Source organism: Diadema antillarum, unplaced genomic scaffold, assembly GCF_040938485.1.
Source record: "Diadema antillarum isolate AM-2024a unplaced genomic scaffold, OU_Dant_1.0 seq00000407_RagTag, whole genome shotgun sequence".
NCBI classification, from domain to species: domain Eukaryota; kingdom Metazoa; phylum Echinodermata; class Echinoidea; order Diadematoida; family Diadematidae; genus Diadema; species Diadema antillarum.
In genome coordinates this window covers 770,905-779,696 of record NW_027271395.1, presented here as the reverse complement: position 1 = coordinate 779,696, position 8,792 = coordinate 770,905, and positions in this window count along the sequence as shown.

Here is an 8,792-nt window from a genome sequence, read left to right as displayed (position 1 = left end):
CTAAATTCTCGTAGAGCAGTGAATCACACAAAAAAAATTTAATGGGATCAGCATTGATTTTTTTCTCATCTCTTATATGACATTTGCTTATTTCTTATGGACTACTATGTCATATAGAAGAGAAAACATAATCATAACTACTCTTAGAAATATGCCACTAAAGACAATAATGTGATGTATTCAATCCGTGACTGACAAGATTGGTCATTGTCACCAAAGAACAGATTGCTGTCAAAGGATAGATATATGAAACTGAACTGAATTGATTTTAGAGAGAGAGAGAGAGAGAGAGAGAGAGAGAGGGGGGGGGGGGGTGAGAGAATCACAAGTGCCAGGATTCGAGTCTGTTATTTTGCGGCCAGCTGCATGAATGTACATGTTCTACCCATATTAAAGACAACGCATTACCACCATCTCCCTAAATACAGCGAATCCTAAATCAAATCCAAGGTTTAATGTCAGTCACATTAATAGACGTAATTCTGTCGTCTAGATAGCAAAGCAATAGAAGGAATACTCGTGAAGTATGTGCTATTGTGTAACTTATCTAGCTTTCTTAGATCTGTACGGATATGAGAAGATATGAGAAAGAACTTGTGTAGAAATAAAAAGTAATCAGTGATGTCACACAGAATACCTTATAAACGAAAAAAAAAAAAACAAAAAGGCATACGTACCTGAAAATTGCCACAGTAGGAATGAAAGCCAAATGGAGACCAAAACTCCCTGGAACAAAATCTAAATCAAGAGACATTTATATTTCCTTAAACAAATGCAACAAAATTAACGATATATTTTGTTGTTGTTGTTGTTGTTCACTAATTACAAAAGTAATGTGAACAACATAGCAGCGTATATAAGATTATGTTGTCCGAAATCATCATGTCTTTTTAAATAAGTTGATGCAAAAAGTGTCCCGACTCACACTTTCCAATTAAACAGGTTATTTTGCTTGAAGCAGACAGAGAAGCATTGGTACAGGTGGTAGCAGTATCAGTATAATTCCACACATTAAAGACCTTGGGTGGTGTATAGACGAGTAGTTAGGAATATCACAAATCAAATGCGTCTATTGAACCAAATGGCTGAAAAATAAAAAGGCGAGGAATTAAAAAAACTTAAAACAAATTATTTCTTTTTTTTTTTAATGCGATCTTTGACTGGTAACCAATGAAGTGATCTCAAAATAGGGGTGAGGAGAGTGTGCTTCTTGGATAGTGTGATGATGCATGCTGCCGCATTTTGAAGCCTCTGTAGCATGGAGAGCTGAGTTTGTGGTAAGTTAAATAAGACAGAGTTTCCAAAATCGAGCCTAGAGGATATCAAGGCATGGACTAATTTTTCGGTAGAAGAGCGGTTAAAATATTTTCTAATGAAGCCGATATTACGAAGTTGGTATCTTACAGATCTACAAATGCTAGAAACTTGATGAGACATAGTCATATTACAATCTGGCATTACACCCAGGTTGCGACAGGTTTGGGACACACTAATTGACATGCCGGAAAAAGAGATGAAATTAATGTCAAGTTTACCTAATTGTGTCTTCGAACCAAACATTAAAAACTCAGATTTATCCGTATTCAATTTCAAAGAATGTGAGTTCAGCCATGAATAAACATCGTTCATTGCATTCTCAAGCTGACTCAAGGCATGTGAGGCATCAGCCTGGTTAGGTTTGAAAGACAAACACAATTGAATGTCATCAGCGTATATGTGATAATTAATTTTGTGCTGGCGCAATATGTGTCCCAGGCTTATAAGAAAACAAGGTGGGCCCGCCCACAGAGCCCTGTGGAACACCGCATTTGAGAGGCATAGCATTTGATTTACAGCTGTTGACACACACTGCCTGTGAATGGCATGAAAGGTAAGATTTAAACCATTCGTATGCCTGACCTTTTACACCAAGAGATTGGAGGGTGTTTAATGTTAGGTCTACTATAACTCTATAGCTTCAAAGCAAGGACATTGTCTTTGGCCTATAAGAACCATTAAATTGGGAACCGATGGCAAGTCGTCTATCATCTGCCCTATTCACACAATCATCTGCCCTATTCACACAAACACCAAAGAATTACCTAATTAAGTTATTTAATTGATATGGAGTCATCTTCAGCATTTGGTTTATATAAGGGCTTAGGTTTATACACCTTCGCCTGTTACCGTTGAACTGTAGGCCTATTGTTATATGACCAACGTTCAGTCTGTACGGCAGATCCATCTAATCATGTCTTCTGAAACAGACTTTAGAACCCATCTAAACATCTGACGCGTTTCAGGCAAACTATTCTGGGGCAGTGAAGTTAATGAAAAAATATATCATATTGTTAAAATGTCAAATGATTTTTGAAGGAAGGAGTTCGCATGGTGGTGTACATAGCATATGCTCGGTTTTCGGTTCACCATGTGTGAGTCCCTAAACGGACTGTTGAAACGGAGGACTCAACGTTTCGGACAGTTGACTGTCCGTCCTTTCCTTGCTCTTCCAACCCTCTCTGGTTAACAGTCCTTTTCAGGACTACACTCACTCCAAAAAGAATACTGTCGCTCAATTTCTTGCTTCTTCTCCTACCTTCTCATTCCTCCTTTCATTCTAACAGTCCTTTTAAGGACCACACATGGTGAACCGAAAACCGGGCATATGCTGTGTTAAAATGTCATACTGGTATAGCTCTAATATCCTTGGATGAAAAACAATTCATTCTTATTTACACTCATTTTTCTTCTTTGTTTTAACCCAACAGATTGTGCTGCTAGAAATAGAGACATAGGTGGTTGTTACCCGAGTTTGATCACCGCAAGACTCCCTACTCTGCGGGTTTAATCTTTGATTCCAATACCCAGAGGCTTCGGCTTTACTGCCCTTCTATGCACTGGATCGTTCACAGCGTTCATTTATTTTACAATTTATTTCAAAATAATGTCATTAGGTTATGATGTAAACTCACCCTTTGGTGATAACGATTCCCAAGGCCGTTCATCTTGTTCTGAAAAGGAGTGAAACACAGATTCATCCGATATGCACTTATTCAAATAATATGTCACGTAATATGCTTAATGCACATGTAGGCCTAAATGACGTATTAATGAAAGATTTTCCTTGTTGACATCACAATTCCCTTGTGGTGTTTCTGATAATCCCTATCAGCGATTCTGCTTCTACGAACGCGTTCGCTGTTGTGCGCCCACAAAGTTATACAAGTTATACAAGAGCTAATTTCGAAAAAGCCATTAAATTAACTTTGGGTTATATATCATATGATATAATCATCACCTCATACTTTTAAATTGATCGTGTACAAAAAAAAATGACGAAAAGTAAATCTCTTTGTTATCATTAAGCGTAAAACATATTATTCATTATTCAATAGCTTCAGAATAATGGTCAGTTAGACCACTGCAGGGAGGTGAACATCTCACCTCCCTGGTTAGACGTGTCAGGATTTGAGACTAGGACGTAATTGCGTTTCAATGAAAAACTGGAAATGTCAAAATTCTATGTACTTATACACTGTTATATGGCAAGCTGTGCGGAAATTACGTCATCACTTCGCTAATCGAAGTAACTGTTAAAAAAAGGTTTCCTTACAAATTACCTTAATAAAGGGAACCCAAAACTAAAGAACAATGTGGATTGGGTGAAAGCAGTATAACATTAGTAGAACACATCAGTGAAAGTTTGAGGAAAATCGGGCAATCGATAGAAAAGTTATGAATTTTTAAAGTTTTGGTGTTGGAACTGCTGGATAAGGAGACTACTAGAGGTTGGGACGTATGAGTGGGCTACAATATAAAGAAAATATAAAGGGAATTCAATAAAAATGCATTTTTCATGAAAATAACACATTCCATCAACCTGATAATGACATATGTTAGGGGTAGCATTTATAACCCCCTGCTTTCTCCAAGCGGTTAGTGAAGTACTCTTTCATTTTGCTAGAAAAATGAATTTTTGTAGAATTCCTTATGTATTTTCTTTATATTATAGTCCACTCATACGTAATAACCTCTGGTAATCTCCTCATCCAGCGGTTCCATCACCAAAACTTTAAAAATTCATAACTTTTGCATCAATTGTCCGATTTTTCTCAAACTTTCACATATGTGTTCGACTAATGTTAATGCTTTTACCTAATCCAAATGGCTCTTTGGGTTTGCGTTCCCTTTAACTTCGAAATGTCATAACTTCCTTAATGTTCATTCGATTTTGAATAAATTTTCATTGCTGTGGTAAGAATGTACTCCTTCTTTTCAGAGTAACTTTCAACTGCACTGGAATTCCCCCTTATCAAGATTGATTAATTAAATGGGGAAATATGATAATCTTTATAAATAATTTGTAGATGTTGCTTGTTGGAAAACAAAATAAACATTGTCAGGTATTTTAAGTATCCCCCCCCCCCCCCCGGGTAAATACTAGTAACCAAAACATTACAAAGGCATCAACTAAGTTATAGTTTGTTGCAAAAAAGTGAAAATTAGAGAAACAAAGCAAACAAAGTGTGGTTTCCTTTCTTTCTGTGGAGGAAAATGTATAGTTGTTGTCATGGTAACTGTTAGTGTAGCTTAATCAAGAAGATGAACGTGCATATCCTTTGCAAGGCGTACATGATGGGACTACCAGGTGGTGCTGATGGAATTAATTGAGTGATGATAAGTTTCAAGTTGAGTGTGTCATTGAAATAACGTAATCAACATTTTGTCCTTCAGTGCAATATGGTGAGACCTGATCAAATTATCTTCTTAATGCATTAAGGCCACATTGTTTATAGGGAGTACCATCCAATCATTAGATTTTTCCATCCTGAGTAATTAATTATTCTCTCTTTGCATTAACATGACATTAATTCCCCCACAACATGCAACAGCGTTACGTTTGTCTATTAGATTAATGAACGGGAGGTGTCGGGTTTTGTTACTCACAAACACACAGTCCTTTGGAATTCCACTGAAGTAATTCAGTTTTGGTCAGCGAGATGAGACGAAAAACCATATGAGTGTTAAAGAGAATCATATCAACATTGGCCGTTTTAGCCATTTTAAAACACAAAAATTGATAGTTTATTATTGCACAAATCAAAATCATACTAAATTTATAGGTATTATCATTGACACAAGATTGCTTTTGAATTATCATAAAGCCAACAAGACCGGTCAACGACATAATGGACAAAGCAATTGCAGTATAAATCATACAGAATAAATATATATCAATCAGAGCCACAAAAAACTCCTCCGTATACAATCTCCAAGGTTTTAATCCCACAATTTTTGGCCCTGAGCACATTATGCCCATTTAAATCATATCATATTCTTCTACGAAAAGACGCTGTAGGAACTTGCGAAATCCTCTTAATACATTACTTAATCCTCTTTATGTATATTTGTATAATTGTATAATTTGTATAATTATATTTGATCAACTGACATTACTAAAATACAATGTTAATGCTCTATTGCAATTTACACGTAAGATCCACTTTCACGGGTATTTAGAATTTTGTTCTTATATAATAGAATTCTCTGATTTTACCCTACTCATATGCGCGTTATGATATTAATTTCAATTAGCCGAACCGCGTACAAAAAAAAATCAATCAATCATGAAATGTGAGGAACCTACTAAAAAGCAATTAATTTTGTATTGTATAGGCCTCTAGATGAAATTTTTAAAGGTCTCACTAAACAACATATAACAAGAACATGGAAAAGATGGAGCGCGATATTGACCGACTCGGGTTCGTTGAGGGCAGCAGACATTTCATGGCGCTGGGCGCAGCCATAGCGGGTGTCTCAGCCGACCCCCCTGCTCTCCCCATGGCTCTCCCCCACCCCGGGCAACATGTTTATCACGCACTTGTAACAAAGGTTCGCGCACTAAAGCGAGCATTCGCGCACTCAGTACGAGACGCCCATTGGCTAAAGCAGTTTTTCATTTGCGCGCGTGCTAATGTAGGGAGAGGGGTGGGGAGTGGGAAGGGGGGGGGGGGGTCGGCTGAGACACCGAGTAATGGCGCTGCCCATGCCAAAAATACACATAGCGCGTCACAGAATCGGTCAATAGAGGAAAAGAGAGCAAGAAGATAGGGAGTAAGAAAAAAATCCACGAGAATACTGTACATTATAACGTACCGAGATAGCCATCTGCAATACATAAAGATTCCTCGTCACTTGAGCTACATAGTTACATAACAATATACAAAATACACATGATACACGATAATAGACAGTCTGTTGTTTGTTACAATTAATAGATGATTTGTTTCCCACAACTTATATAGTAATGAGGTATTTCAATCACCTACTTCCTCCCACTTTCAATTCAATTCATCTTTTTTTTTTTCCGTTTCCAAATAATATAGACTTGGGTAACACAAGCCTCAAATCAATGGTATATTTCATGTAACATACTATCACATGATCAGTAGGAGTACATCTTCTTTCTTTATGGAAATGAAAATTGAGGGGCTGCTAACAAGTGAACATGTGTAATGCAATGCCCTCACTTACTTGCGTTACACTATTACAATACATTTATACAAAGCTTACAAAAACTACAATACCGAAGAAATTCAAACAATGCAAAAATACACTTGTAATTGAGTATATGAATATAAGAACGACCCAAGTCCATGGAAGATCATTTCGAGTAAACTAAAAACAACTTCATATCTTTTTTATTTATCCAATAATATTCTATTTAACTGTGATGGGAAGGCAACATTGTATACACAAATTAGAACATATATTATTATGACAATTAACATTTACATTAATTGTGGAGAGGCCATTTTGTGTGGTGGACTTGGGTCGTTCTTTGATTCATATGGACTTGGGTCGTTCTTTGATTCATATACATGATATTCTGCTATAGAGATGGGAGAAGGATGAGAGAGGGCGCTATTATATGAATGTAAGAATGACCCAAGTCCTTCATTCTTACATTAATATAAGATTTAACTCATTCATTTCAGGCACTTCCGGGGGTAATTAGGATTTATCATTTACACACAAGATGAGTCCATGCATAAGCTACAATTTCCCATGTCAAACTAACTTTGGCCAAAAATTGGACTTGGGTCGTTCTTATATTCATATACTCAATTATGTCCAATCACTTGGCATCCATGGTAACAAGACGCATACACACACACACACACACACACACACACACACACACACACGCAGTCACATGAAAGAAAACAAGAACAAGCGGAGGGTGTCAATAAACTTTTTGATGATGAGCGTTGATACATTGTTATGTGTATGATGTATGTATGTATAATGCAGTGGTAGGCAGCGTTACCACAGTTGGAAGGCCACGGAATGGCACGAATGGAGTGACCCAACAGCAATTGAGATGTGAGCAGTAACCGAATGGATGAGCACACAGCAAGCAAGAAAGATGTTATGCTCTCCGTTTATTACCAGCACCATGTCAGTAACTCAGTTGCTAACTACGCATGTCTTGTTCCATTTTGGTCTTACTGTTTCTGTTTTTGTTGTCATATTTCTGGGGTTTTTTTAGACTCACATGTGAGACGGAACTATTTTTCACGACACGTGTTTCGTTTGATACACAACATGAAGAGTCCATTTCAACCTACCCACCTATAAGTGACCTGGGAAGAACCCATAACTCAGTCTCATAAATAATCATATGTATATGTATATATATATATATATATATATATATATATATATATATATATATATATAGTTGAGACAATGTAGATAACAGAAGATGTCACATGAAACCGGCAGAGTTGTGAAGCTTTCGACCGTGGTCTTCCTCAGCTTTAATGTCTGTTTGTGAAACGAAATATATATTTTTGAGCATAACAAATCTGAAGTCATTAACACAATATATTAAATATAAATTGAGCATGGGTTAATAGTTACATGACATACTTGGCAATACTTTTTGGCACTTTGCAACACATTCAACAATGTATAACTGTAAATGAGTGTATAGTGAGTAGATATAGCATACAAACATATCATACAATAAAAATTATCAAACATATATCATAAATAAACTAAATAATGTAATTACCTGCTAAGCAGACGTTTGCGTTGCCTGGATGTCTTGTGGCTGTCTTGTGGCGGGATGTGAGTGATCATGTGATATTGGGGGAAGGTTTGTGTGCGGTGGTGCATGTCAGGCAGGAGTGGGGTAGTATAAAGAATTAGGTTCAGTGTTACAAGTGTGTCAGTCGTGTCAGTGCAGATAAAGAATTGTTAACAATTACGATACAATGAACATTCTCGTGGTCATTAGCCCCTAAAGCTGATTTACCAACAATCAAAATAGCAGGCATGGAACCCGGGTACAGATAGAGTGTGGATAGAGAGTGGATAGTGTGTTGATACTTGTCCCTAGGTACATAACATAGAAATATACAATATACACATTATTTTATGTACCAAAATTATCGCTAAAACAATCTTCATATACTCTTGCCACATAATATAACAAAATTGTGTCGCACAGTATAATTTTTCTGTGTGCACCTCTATCAATCTATCTATTAATCTATTCATAATTGATATTTATATATATATTCATATTAAGATCATACATATATATATATATATATATATACATATATATATATATATATATATATACATATATATCCATATACATATGCATGCATACATTTATCTACATTGTCTCAACTATAATTTCACTTAAGATGACAGAGGCGTGCGGTAGGAATATCAGCATCATCACACTATATATATATATATATATATACATGTATATATATATATATATATATATG